Genomic DNA, 13,997 nt, shown 5'->3' on the forward strand with positions numbered 1-13,997 from the left:
TATAGCAGGATCCCTGGTGCACCAGTGGTTAATCAGCTTGGGCTGCTCACCACAACGTCAGCCGTTTGAAACCACCCCCTGATATAAGGGAGAAAGACGAGGCTGTCTGCTCCCAAAAAGAGTGGCAGCCTTGGAGTCCCCCGGGGCAGTTCTACCCTGTGCCATAGGGCCCCTATTGGTCAGGATGGTCTCTGTGGTAGTGAGTTTGGGTTTTTTAGATTTTAGCCGTCACACGCACATGAGGTAATTAAAGGATTGTGACATCAATTTGAGGACTTGGTCCTCAAAGTGACATGTTCTGTTGTAGTCGAGTGGCCCAGGGCAATACACAGTTGTTTGATTAGTTACTTGATTCCGTGACGCTGCTTCCTGGGTGTTGATTGTGGATCCAAGTGGAATGAGATCACTGACAGCTGTAGTCTCCCTGACCCCAGCCCCACCCCCCTACCCCTAGCCCTCAAGCATACCCAAGTTGCATCTGGGCACCTTCACAAGTTTTTAAAAAATAAATGTTATTATTATTTCTTCCCACTCAAGTCCCAGAGAAAGCTGTGGTCTTTGACCTTCACCAGCAAGTGCCTCCATTCCTCTTCATTTGGGGGCAAGTGAGACAGTGACGCATAAGAGGTTGTCAAGGTTCCCTGCCAGTCCTGAGGGGCGACTGGCAAATAGGTCCCCTACTTGGAGACCTATTTGTACAGTATACCAAAACCCAAAACAAACTCACTGCCACAGGGTTGATGCCGACTTCTAGGGACCCTACAGAACAGGGTCGAACTGCTCCTGTGGGTTTCTGAGCCCTGTAAGTCTTCGGGAGTAGAACGCCTCATTTTTCTCTCACAGAGAGCCTGCTGTGTTCGAAATGATGACCTTGCGTTTCGTGACCCAACGGGTAATCACTGTGCCACCAAAGCTCCTGTTCAGAGCTCAGACGGCAAAAATAGTGTGTGCGAGCTTGCAAGAGCGTGTGGGTGTCCGAAAGACCCCGAGAGTGGCGGGTCCTGCCCAGGTGCAGGGGGTGAGAGTGACTTTAGTAGGTGGGTTACCCCCTATTCCCGGTCCCGCCCTTCTCGAGCTTCTTGGTAGCCTCCCAGGGAGTCACCTCCCCTTTCCAGTTGGGACGCAGAGCGCTGGGGTTTCAAGAGTTTGCAAACCTTCCATGGATAGCGCTTGGCCCCGCTGAGTGACCACTGCGCTGTCGGGGTCACCGCAGGCAACCGAGCGCGCTCCTGGCGCGCCCACAGCCGGGGGCGGGGCCTGGGCAGGGCAGCGCCGGTGCGGGCCTATCAGCGCCGTCGGCCGTTCGGGGGTGTGGTCAGCGGGCCCCGCCAGTGCAGCCTACAAAAAGCAGCGCGCTGCGCGCCCCAGCCACTCGCATCGAGGGCGTCCCTGTCCCGCCGTCGCTCGGCTCGTTGTGCCTGTCGCTGCGCTGGTGCGAGGTGGTGAGCGGAGCTCCGCGGCGGAGGTAAGTACGACCTCGCTCCCTTCTCTGGACCAGCCGTGACCCTGTAACCCTTTGCGGAGCCTCTGGGGGTATGCAGGCGAGATGCCAGCTCCGAGCGTCTCTGAGTGAGGAGGGCTTTCTTTACCTGCAACGCCGGACCACAGGAGCCCTTTTACCGATGAGGAAACCGAGGCTCAGAGAGGATCCATCATTTGCACCTGACCCCACAGCAGGGCAGCAGAGGACCCGGCGAGCACAGCCTTGCTCCATGCGGCTGTACCTCTTGGCCGCCTCGTGCACGGTGGGCTTCGGGGCGGGGAGACGCCAAGGGAGAGGAGGTGCCAGGCTTTACGATGGATGCTTCCTAACCACGTGCAAGCGGCTCACCTGTGCGCCAGGCCACACCCCTTCACGGTCTCCTGTGCCACCGACCTGGCAAGGTGGTCTTCCTCTTCTCCTATTTCAGACAAATGAACGAATGAACCGAGGTTCAGGGCGGAGCGCAGCTCTGGATAGAAGTGTCCCGGCACAGAGGCAAGCCCGCGGGCTGAGGAAGCCAGGCTCCCCGGACTGCAGGCTGGGAGCCTAGGAGAAGGGTCTGCCCCAGGTGGAGGGATCGGGCCCAGCCTCCTTTACCAGGGGCTGGGTCGGTGGGCCAGCCAGGAAGGGCTGGGCTGGTGTCTGAGCACAAATGGCAGTGGGTCCTCTCGATCCAAAGAGGAGACCCTTGGGCACCCTCGCCCTGGTGGGACAGCCGAGCCTGCCAACTGGAGCTGGGCAGCGGCAGCCAGGAATGGGTGTCTGCCAGTGGGAGGGAGGCCAGGGTGTGCAGAGCAAGGCGAGGGGCATGTATGTGGGCAGGTGGGTGGAGAGGGGACGCACCTCCTGCATCTGACATGCTTCTCCCCTGACCCTGACCTCTCTGCCTCCACACGGGAGGCAGTGCCAGTCATATCCCTGCCCTGGCAGGTTAATATCATGATCAGTGGTCACGTACTTCACCTGCACTGTCATCCCTTCTGTACACCTGGGCAGTAGGGCTCTAACCACGCCCCCCTCCTTTCCCAGGTGAGGCTCAGAGAGGTGAAGTGATGTCTCAGGGTCACACAGCAGTTAAACCCCACCCTACACCTGCCCCAGCCCTGCCTCCTGTAAGATATCCCCTGTCTACTGCCAGCTCCGCCCCAGAGCCTCTCACTAGGCATTTTTAACCCAAAGGGCCAGTATGGGTAAAGGAGACTCAGGGGAGTGGAGTCAGGTTTGATCCTGGCAGAGGTTGGGGAACTGTGGGAGCAGGTGCAGGCACAATAGCATTGATAACCAGCCAGAGTGCCCATGTGCCCACACTCAACCAGTCGGTTGGGGAAAGCTCAGGGTTCCAATTGCCGATCTTCCCATTGGCAGCCCGGTGCCTCACCCACGGTGCCGCCACGGTGCCTTGGGTGTTGTGTGCACACAGTCCTTGATTCTCTGTGGGGTGGGTCAGATGGGCCAGGGCACTGCCCTCTGATTAGCAAGGAGTAGGCTGAGGTCCCTGTGGCCAGGCAGTATGCTCCAGACAACAGCCAGAGTAGCAGAGCTGCCCACCAGGCAGGGCCTGCCCAGACTCTGGACAGAGGTGGCCAGCTGGTGACTGCCCACAGGCCTGTCTCAGCCGAACTGGTGACTGGCCAAGCTCCCCACGAGCGGTGTTGGCAAGAGTCTCCAGGACTACTTGGAGAGTTAGCACTGAGATGGAGCTTGGGCTCAGCTCCAGCCACAGGCACCCAGCCGCCAAGTCCACTGGGTCAGCCCTGACTCCCCTGGGAACCCTGCCCAAGCCTGGGGAGCATAGGTGGCCAGGGCGGGCCCAGAGCCGCTAGAGGGGAGAATGTGAGATCTTTGAAACAGCACCCCTCAGAGACCCCAGTTTGAACATCTGGCCCTGCTAAGCATTTGGGGAGGGGGGCAGATCCCAGTGCTGAGTTCTCTGGCCCCTGGGAGCTGGACGAGCCCTTGCTCGGTCACCAGTGTAATTTGCTGTGTACTTGAGGTGCCTCTCTGTCTGCCTGCTCCCCGCCAGGAGACTTGCTGCTTTCTTTCTCTCTTTTTCTTTTTTGTGAACACACTGGACTTTGATCAGTCCCAGATGTGATGGCTCCTCAGGAGAGACTACCACTCACTCCACCATCATGGGCGCCTTTTCATTCCACCCCGCCCCGTTCGCTGAGCAAGACAGATGCTCACACCTAGTGGGGCAGGAGTGGAGGAGCACTCTGTGAAGGCCTGAGAGAGCAGGCAGGGGGTGCAGACTGGGTCGGGGGCCAGAGGGCCCCCACCCCCACTATGTCCTCTTTTCTTGATTTTTTCTCTGGGGATGGGGGCAAGAGTTTATGTCAGTGAACTATCCAGAAACCTAAAGTTAACCATGCACCCATTCTGAAGAGAAAATGTCAGTGGGCTCTTTAACATTCACAGTAGTGTGAAATCCACAGCACAGCTGAATCCCAGGTTTCCATCAGCCCAAACGCTCAGACCCACTGCCATCAAGTCGATTTCCACTCACCATGACCCCACAGGACAGAGGGCACTGCCCCGAGGGTTTCTGGGGCTGTCATCTTGATGAGGACAGGCAGCCTTATCTTTCCTCCCATGGAGCGGCTGGTGGGTCCAAGCTGCTGACCCTGTGCAGTCCAATGCATAACCCAGCACGGCCTCCTATTCCTTTTCCTGCCCTTTCCACCACCCCAAGCCTCTGCCAGCCACTCATCTACCCGCCGCCTCTATGGGTTTGGCTATTCTTGGCATTTTGTAAAGGAAATTGAACACTGGGAGGCCTTTTCAGCCTGGCCTCTTTCATTCTGGGGCATGATTTTTGAGGTCCGTCCATGCTCCAGCATGTGATTAGGACTCCAATAATTTTTTATGGCTGTGTAATATTCCTATGTAGGGCCGACCTACCACCTTTAAAAAAAAACCAAAAGACTTTTCATTGTGAATTAGGTGGAGTTTATATTTCAGATAATCATTTTTGTATTCAGCAATTTAAATAAGTTGTCAACCCCTCGAATAGCCTTCCCTCCCTCCCCCACCCTTTTCTCTCTTCTCCCTCAAATAGACTACCATCCCCCTGCATCACCTAATTTAACACCTGGCTACCCTCTAACCTGCTGCTCCACTTCACCCCTTCCCCTTCAACCTCTGGTCACCATTCAAGTTTGTTTCTTTTCTTTCTGGTATGAAAATCATTATTTTGATTTCTTTTTCACTTACAACAGTGGTCTCATATAAGATTTGTCCTTTTGTAATGGGATCACTTCACTCAACAACATGTCCTCCAACTCCATCCAGGTAATGAAGTGGCCCTCGGTTTTACCATGATGTGTTACTCTTTAGAAAATAAGAGGTCTGTTTATTTCCAGCCCTCTTTGCCAGGACACACTGCACACATCGCCCCCATGCCCACCCTGTCCAGTAGCTCAGCCTCATCATTACATAACGATGTGTGGAATCCCGCTGCTTGTATGTGCCAGTTTGCCTCTCCATTCTTCCATGGAATGAGATTTCACTTCTTTCCATTTTCTTGGTGTTCTGAATGGGCTGGGATGAACTTGGGCAGCATCTACCTGCTCATGCTCTCCCACCTGTTTCCGTGGGGTATGTACGGGGGTCGGGGTGGCTGGGGCTTTTGCTATTTCTAGCCGTCTGAGACAGCGCCATGCTGCCTCCCACCATGAACCACTGGTTCCACAACTCCAGGCCCACACTTTGCTTGCTCAACCCTCCATTGATGGTGTTTGGATGGTGTCTGCCCTCTGCCTGCCGTGCGTGGTGAGGCTGTGACCATCTGGGTCAGGTTGCTGTCTCACACCTGTTGTCATGTGTCCTGGGCATACAGATCGAGGTGTGGGTTTACTGGGACATTTACCAACTGAAGGACACAGCTTGTCTTTTCTTGACCTCCTTTTTGAAGAAGCAGCCAAAGGAGTCAAGGTCCCTCTCCTTGAGCACAGGACCGTGCAGGCAACTGGGTCAGTCCCAGCAGTTCCTGGCAGGTGTTTCTGCCGGGACTCTGCCCTGGGGAAGGTCTGCATGTGTCCCAAGATGTACAGTTTGTTCTAGTCTCACTCCGGTATGCAACCCCCCTCCGATCCCCTCCCACCCCCCCACCACACACACGCTCAGAAAGCAAAGAGGCTGCTGGGACAGGCAGTGCCTCGTGGTCCAACCCAAGGGATATTTATTTATCTTCTTTGATTGTCCCATCAGCTGCGACCCAAACCACAGATCCGGGGTGGGGCATTCTGGGAGGGTTGTGCAACTTTGGGACCATCTTTAGGAAAGAAAAGTATTATGAATGATGAAATCTCACATGCTCAGTTCCCCTTTCTGGAACGTCTCCTCACGGCCTGCTGATGGCCCCGCCCCAGAAGGAAGAGGCAGGCCAAGGACCAGGCTGCTCCATCTTGCCTGCACCCCCCTCCCCCCAGTGGCCCTGGATCTGCCCCGACCCAGACCCGAATTTGGAAAATGTCCATTCAAGTTCTTTGTGGTGGCGTGGTGTCATCCTCAGGGACTGGCATGCGAAGACTTTAGGAACTTTCTGGAAGGAAGGGTGACTGAGTGGGTGGGGCTTGCCAAGGGAGGGGCCATATACTCAAGTAAGAAGAGGCCTACAGGTGGGAAGGGCCAGGGACCCTTGTGGAAGTTTGGGGTGAAGGACCCCGAGGGTCTGGGAGGGACAGGGGTGAGTTGAACTGAGTTGCAGTGCTTCTCACTAAGACCACCAGGCTGTTGCCGAGACAGGACAGTGTAGGGTAACGCAAACCTGCACGGCCATCGAGGTGATGCCAATCACGGTGACCCGACAGGACAGGGTAGAGCTGCCCCTGTGGGTTTCTGAGACAGTCACTCTTTCTGGGAGCAGACAGCCCCCACTGGTTTTCTCCCTTGGAGCCGCTGGTGCTTTCCAGCAGACCTTGTGGACCCCAGTCCCATGTGTAACCACTAGGCCACCGGGGCTCCCTGTGGGGCAAGCCCAGGTGCCCGCAGCAGGACTGAGCATAGACTGGCAGCAAAGTCCTCTTCGAGGCTGGTCCCGAATTTGGTCCTGATTCCTTTTAAAATTCCATTAACCCGTTGGTTCCTGAACTCACATAGCCTACTGCCTCCTTTTCATAAAAATAAAAAAAAATAATAGTAAAAAGGCTTAATGCCCTTCTCTGGCAAAGGTAATTATATTCTCAGCCCATCACCCCGGAAACAGTACCGGACCTGTTTTGGCAGTCCGACACGTGCCCCCCACCCCTCCCCCCTGTCCCGGATCATTCTAGCAGCTCCCCTCAGGGGGCACTGTTGTCCACCTTGGGAAGCACTGCTTTAAATAGAAAAAAAGAAGCTGGCTGGCCTGCTTAAATGACAGCAGGGGCGTGGCTCGCCCAGGTACATGTGGACAGGTACGCAGGTAGGGAGGCACTGGAGAAGGGTGGGGGCGGGGTCAAGGGGTTGAGGTGTAGCAAACTGTCTGAGACAGTGGGGAGATTTGAGAGGTGGTTCTCAAAGTGGGGTCCCCTGCCCAGAAGCAGCAGCCATGTGGCCCCTGTGCCCCCACCCCGCAAGCCCATTAGGAATGATGGTTCTCAGGTCCCAGGCCCCAGCCTTAGGAGTTGGGGTCCTGCAGTTTGTTCTCACTCTCACCCTAGAGGTGAGACCCTCTTCAATAGAGGGCCGAGGAAGGCTTACTGCCCCTGCTGGACACATAGCCTCATGGGGGGGGCAAAGGGGGGAGGGATGTCATGTGACCAGAGAAGTCAGCTGGCAGAGAGAGTGGGAGACGGCTAGGAGCTGCAGTGACCCCCTCCCCGCCAACCAAAAGGCTGCTGAGAGCGAGTCTTTTGCATGAGTCCTTTGACGGATGCTCTGCTTGCTGGCTAGCGTTGACCGCACTCAGCAGCTGGGGGCACATGTCCAGAAGGTTCTGGCACCTTCCATCAGTATGTGCCCAAGAGCCTGCTGGGGCAGCTGGGGCAGGTGTCTGGCATCTCCCCTCAGCGTGTGCTCAGGAACCTTCTAGGATTCTAGGTGCAGCGACTTAGAGCCCCCGTGAGCCCCTCTCAAAGAATGGATTGTTTCCTGAACTGCAATTAAAAATACGAGTGTATGTCACCTCCAGCCGTCTCCTCCCTCCCGCCCAAACGGGCGCTCCCAACACAGCCCATCTGTTCTCCCCCGTGAGGAAGCCTCTGCTGCTGAAAACACTGTTTATTCCGGGCTCCCCAAGGTTGGGCTTCCCCAGGACGGAGGTGGTATTTTCGGATGGTCCCGGGCCTTGCTGCACAAAGTGTTCTCTCAGCTGTGGATGAACTGATCCCTGTCTGAGGACCACAGAGGGAAGACGGGGTCCAGGAGGGGGGTGCAGCTGCTGGCACAGCCCAGTCTGCGCTCCAACAGGCTCCACTTCCAGGCCCCTTTGAAGAGTACCCGAGCCCAGGCCGGACTGGCTTAGCTTCCAGACTCCTGAGGAAGCTCCCCTGGGCTTCCATCTCGGGAATTGGCATTTCCATTTGCATCCATTCTGCCCTTCAAGCAGAAGTTGGTGCAATTCCAAACTTGTTATTCACTTTTTCATGGAAACGGAGTGTGCTAGGAAAAAGTGCACCCCATTAGTGGCTGGGAGAGGAGTTCCCCCAGAAGACACACATATCTTCCAGAGTCCCCTCTCCCGGTGGCCCCCACCCCAGCCAAAGATACCCTTCCCAGACTTCTAAGGCCCGTGTGGGCTTTGCCTGGTTTCGAGCCACGTAAGTGCAATGTCAGCGGAATGTGGAATGTGTCATCGTTGTAGCCTGGCTCCTCGTGCTCAGTATTGTGTCAGGGATGCTGATCTGGGCTGCCGGGAGCCACAGGATGGTCCACATCACCTGCTTCCAGCATCCTCCTCAGGTCCTTTGCTACACCTTCTAGGCCCCAGCCACCTGGCCTTGCCTCCCTCTGTGACTGCCTGGGTCAGCCAAAGACCAAGCATCTCTGAGCCATCCTCATTGCTGTTCCTACTGTGTGCAGTCCTTCTTTGTGGACTCAGCGGGACCTTTCATGTCCTACCCTAGCCGGAGCGGTTCCCCCCCCCCCCCCTTCCCGTCCCTGGCCTGTTTTCTGAGACACATCCCTGGTGGTTAAGTCAGCCTGGCAGCAGTATCTGCTATGTCTTGATAGTTCCCTGGGGTGGACTGCTTGCCTTGTCCCCTGGGGGTCCTTATGACTCTGTGACCCCCCCCACCCCAGGTCTGACCCTGGGGTGTTCACTGGGGTCAGACTGGAAGTTCTGTAGCTCAGAGCTGCCTTGAATACTGGACTGTGAGTCTTTGCTGAGTTGTGAGTCTCTGCTGGACCCTGTGTCTTTGTTCTTGCTTCAAAAGCTGTGGCCACGTGACTCAGCCTTGCCAACGCTACCACAGGCAATGAGTCACCCGCTTCAGGCAGGGAGGCCACTTGGGTCAGGTATGTGTGGCAGCCCCGAGGGCTTGGATAGAAGTGACCTACGACATCCTGAATGGGCTAAGAGGGAAAGAGAGGGGACATTCTGCAGACTCAAGTCCCCAGGACTGTGCCCAGCCCTTTGTAAATAGTCCAGTAGTCTTCACAAACTAGAGCTGTGCCCCCGCCATCCCTGCCCTGGCACAGCCTGGCTGACCCAGCATTTCCAAGGGTGTCGTCCTGACTGAAGCGACTGCCACATCTTGTTCCTGGCAGAGTGGCTTGGGGCTTGGGGGTGGGGTCGAACCTCTAACCAAAGCCTCCTGCTCCCAGGCTCCTGCTCCCAGCCAGGCAGAAACCCAGGCTCTTGCCCTCATCGTTGTACAGATGCGAGCATTCTATAGGATGGCAGTGGGTTTCAAACCCAGACCCGGCCCCCAGTCCAAGACACTTCCCCTCCACAGTCTCCTGGCCATTGGCCATTTTTCATCCCTTGAGACTGATGCGCCTGATATGTATCTCATGCTTAATGGGCCACCGCTTCCAGGACACATCCCAACATCTGCAAGCAGGGAGTGGCCCCAGGAGCACAGGGCCGGGCGTCCTCAGAACAGAGTCATTTGTCGTCCCATCTCGTGAGAGGGCCTTTGCGCATCCATTGTCATGGCCTGCAATGGCGGCATCTCGTGGTCAGTTCATTTCCGCAACCCCCCCTCCCCCCGCACCAAGTCACTGCTTTCTACTGAGTCCATGCTGACTCGTAGTGACCCTGAAGAGCAGGGTAGAGCTGCCGCTGTGGACTCCTGAGACGGTGAGTCTCTGAGAGAGTAGAAAGCCTTGTCCTTCACCCTTGCAGTCAGTGGTTTCAAACTGCCCATCTTGTGGTTAGCAGCCCAACACGTAAAACCACCACCAGGACGCCAGGACGCCTCTCTTTTGCCCAAGGTAAATGAGTGTTCGTCGGCCAGGCTTCCTTCTCTTTTTGTCCCTATGGAATACACGCGATGGCCTGGACAGGCAGGTCTCTGGAAAAGCATCCAGCAGTATTGGCTCCATCCGTCCGTCCGTCCATCCATCCATCCCTTAAGAAGGCACATTTTATCGAGAGGACCGATGGGAAGAAGGTGGCATGGGGGCCGGTGGTTCTGGCAAGCTTAGTGGACCCGGAGCCCAGGCTGGGGCAGAGCCAGAAGCCAGGCGCCCGCCTGGGTCCTCCCATGTCTTGGCCCTAATCCTGTTTAGGAGAAGTGAGTAGGCCTTTGCGGGAGGGGCGGTGGGCCCCCCCGCTGTCTGGGGTTTACCAGATGGTCTGAGCGGGAGGCTCTGCTGGCTGCTCCTCCCCCAGCCATGGCCTCATTCCTGGAATTCTGGGTGGTTTGTGGTTCGACTCTGGTCAGTGCCTGGGCTCTCACTCAATTTCTGAGTTCCCGATTGTACTTCTGAGCAAGGGGAGGGGCTGGGGAAGCCTCCGGCCCTTTGTGGGGAGCTTTGATGACGTGGGTGGTGAACCTTGGTGGATCAGGCTGGGCCCGTGGAGCCTCAGCAGGGCAATGCTCACTCCGTGGAGGGCATGCCAGAGGAGGTGAGGGCGTGCAGCAGGCAGTCCTGGTGGTGCTGTGTATGAGTGCCCAGCTGCTGCTCGGAAACTTGGCAATTGGAACCCACTGTAGCTGCTCCATGGGACAGAGCTGTGGCAGTCTGCTCGCGTGAAAATCCACAGCCTTGGAAGTCCTCTGCTCTGTCCTGTCCTGTAGGAAGGCTATGAGTCAGAATTGCCCTGACCATAGTGAGGGTGTGTGTGTGTGTGTGTGTGTGTGTGTGTTCTCAAACCCACCTGCCCACCCCTTCACGCATCAAGCGTGGCTAGGTTGTCTGTTCCCTGGGCTGAGTGGGACGTGAGGCCAGCCTGTGGGTGGCAGCTGATGGTTAAGTGATCAGCAATGATGCGAGCTGGCTAAACATTCCCTCGTCACACACAGTACCAAAGGTGATGAAACAAGTTGAACTAGAAGTAAAGGTTATACTCCAAACAGACAGGTCACCCCACCTCATGTCCGTGCCCCGTGTGTCAGAAGGGACTGTGTTCTGTAGGGTGTGGGGGCCGGGACTTTTTTCTGAGACACCTCTGGGTGGGCTAGAACCTCCAGGCTTTCCTTTAGCAGCAAGCAGGTTCCTCATCTCTCCCACGCAGGTGTCCACTCAGAACTTTACAGCTCCAGATGAGCCCACACAACCCTCATGGGGTCACCTCAGTGACAAGGTCAGCAGTTCAAATCTACAAAGCTGTTCCTTGGGAGAAAGGCGGGGCTTTCTGCTCCTGTCACTTGTGCCATCTTGGAAACTCGAGGGTCTGCTTCACCCTGTCCTATCAGTCTCTACCACGCATCGGCATCACCTCGATGGCAGGGAGGTTTTGAACATGATTTCAGTGACGGATCCCTGGTGGCATTGCGGGCTGTGAGCTGGGCTATTAACCACAAAGTCAGTGGTTCGGACCCACCAGCTGCTCCGTGGGAGAAAGATGAGGCTGTCTACTCTGGTCAAGCTCCTAAGTCTCAGACACCCCCTGGGGCAGTTTCTGCCCTGTCCGATGGGCTGCTTAGAGCCGACCTCCACTCCATGGCAGGGAGAGTGAGCTCTGTAAGCTATGTCAGTATCGTTTACCAGCCTCTCTGCTCCGAATCCGTCTACTATCTCCATTTGCCGGTAACACGTGATAAGAAGTGTGCTGCCGGGAGCCCTGGTGGCATGGTAGGCTGTGCTTGGCACTGCTAACTGCAGGGTCAGCAGTTCCAAGCCACCAGTTGCTCTGCTGGGAAGAGAGGAGGCTTTCCGCTCCCGTGAAGAGTGGAGACCACTGGGGAAGTTCCCCTCTGACTTTTAGGGCTGTTATGGGTCACAATTGACCAGATGGCACTGGTGGAGACGCTGGATCTCGTCTCAGAAGCCCCATGTTCCAAGGGTCTTGTGTTGGCAGCTTGACACTGACCTCAATGGGGGCATTTACATCACAAAGAGTGGCAGCCTCCACAGGCAGAGGCTGGGGCTCTCTGTGGCTGCCTTGTTTGTTGGCTGTCAGACGGTGACCAGCACGCTGCAGCCCTCGAGACGTGGATGGCCCAGCAGGAGAGAGAGCAGGAGCTGACAGAGGCCGGTTGACGAGCTCTGGGCCTGAAGAGCCCCAATACAGCTGTTCTTACTGATCACACTCAGCCCTGGGACCGGGGTATTGGGAAGGGACACAGAGCTTCAGGACAGAAACAGCCTCGGAACTCGGTGATGGTCAATCAATAGAAGCGAATTGCCAAACGCATCCATGTGGGTGTCTCCTGGTCTGACGGGTGGCAGGCACGAGCCTTCCAGGCCTTATTAGTGACATCCTGATATGACTTCAGAAGCTGCAGAGACAGCTAGGGTTGAGGGATGGCGGGGAAGAGGGGCAGGGAACACCCGGTCCAGATCACAAGATCAAGGCACAGACTGAGTTCACGTGTGTCTCAAAGTTGGTAGAGGAATTCCCCCTTCTCCCCCCGCTACCACATAACAGACACTCAAATGTTATCTTGTTTTTGTTGGATTTTGTCTCAAGGCGGAGGTGGGGCTTTGAAATCACGCAACCAAGAGGCAACCGGCTTGTCACTTAAGTACCCAAGCTGCATCTCAGCCCCTAAAGTTCTATCACACACTGTGTTTGTGTACAAGGCTCCTCCAGCACCCCAAGAGCTAGCACTGGGTTGCCATCTTGTCTGTCCCTCCCTGTCGCAGGTCCTGGGGTCCCCCTCTACCCCACAGGTGTGGGAATGGGGGCTCAGAGGAGCTCAGGGCTGTGCCCAGGGCCACTTGGGCTGGTGAGGGACAGAGTCAGAAATCAAACCCTTCCCCCTCCTCCCACACTCCCTCACCCCCCAGAGCCTTCACCAGTGAGGAGAAGCTGATCTAAGACTCAGTCCTTAGAAGGAAAGGAGCCAGACACTCATGCCCTGCTCATCTGCCTGAGAAGACAAGTCAGCGGCTGGCCGGTCCGGCCCGCAACACCTTCAGGTCTGCAGGCATGGTTCAGCTCAGGGAGGCTTCCAGGAAGTGGTGCATCTGCCTGCCCTGAGCCGGGAGGGGTGGGAGCGGAGCAGGGTCAGGGATGAGCTGTGAGAACAGCATGTACAGAAACCGGCACTTGGCTCGGGCTGAGGCTCGGGCTCGGGCTGAGCTCTGGGATTCATCTTTCTGGCAGATCTTCCTAAACACAGGCAGATGCAGCACGGGCAAGATGGCGCAGCATGCTTAAAACTGGATGTGCATTTGATGGCAGCCTGACCTGAGTTCGCCAACCAGGACCCCCGAATGTCCACAGAGCCCCGGCCGGGCAGTAGGGCCGGTAGGTAGAGTACTGAGATGGCAGCAGGAGAACGTTGAACAATCTGTACTCAATTCTTAATGAGTGTGTACCCGCATCTTAAAATGGCATGCAGATAAAATTCTAAATTCCAGGGACTTCCCAGATTTACATTTGGAGGCTCTTTTTAAAAAGAGCTTATCAAGTACCATAATCTTCAAATGTTGAGAAGCTGTTACGTCACAATTTAGTGTCGCACACACAGCACATCCAAAAGCTCAGCCCTTCACAGCACAGCACAAAGGGATCGGGGAAACTGGACTGTCACGACCACAGGTGTGTCGGAACACATGCAGTTCTGACAAGAGAGCCATGCGGCAGAATGGTTTTCAGACACCATTCTATTAAAACCAAGTGATGTGGAAACAAGATTTTAAATATTTAAGTCACACAAATGCACGGCAAGTTGCTATTAAGTTTGTTTTGTATTAGGGGTACATAAACCCCATTCCCCCACCCCCATCCCATGGACTGTTATGTTGACACCAAAAACAGTCACACCATTCCACAATTCGACATCCCACTATGCACTGATTGTACCAAAAAATAAACAACCAGTACATGATTTCACATCTTAAAAAAAAAGCATCTACATTTTAAAAAATGGGATGAAGTGGGATCTCCTCCTACCAAAAAGCTTGCACGTACAAGATGGTTGATAAAATCCTTCCTATGGGTTATGTGAGGTGGAAGATAACAGCCTCTGATAAG

At 55.7% G+C, this 13,997-nt stretch overlaps 1 protein-coding gene across 1 annotated transcript in view; it reads left to right on the forward strand.

The window, feature by feature from the left end:
• Window positions 1–1,362: 1,362 nt before the first annotated feature.
• Window positions 1,363–13,997, forward strand: part of CRISPLD2 (cysteine rich secretory protein LCCL domain containing 2) — a 59,449-nt gene continuing 46,814 nt past the window's right edge. The window contains exon 1 of the mRNA XM_075536878.1: window positions 1,363–1,465. The gene's annotated coding sequence lies outside the window, so the exon portion shown is untranslated. The remainder of the gene's footprint in view (window positions 1,466–13,997) is intronic.

Source organism: Tenrec ecaudatus, chromosome 18 (genome assembly GCF_050624435.1).
Source record: "Tenrec ecaudatus isolate mTenEca1 chromosome 18, mTenEca1.hap1, whole genome shotgun sequence".
NCBI classification, from domain to species: domain Eukaryota; kingdom Metazoa; phylum Chordata; class Mammalia; order Afrosoricida; family Tenrecidae; genus Tenrec; species Tenrec ecaudatus.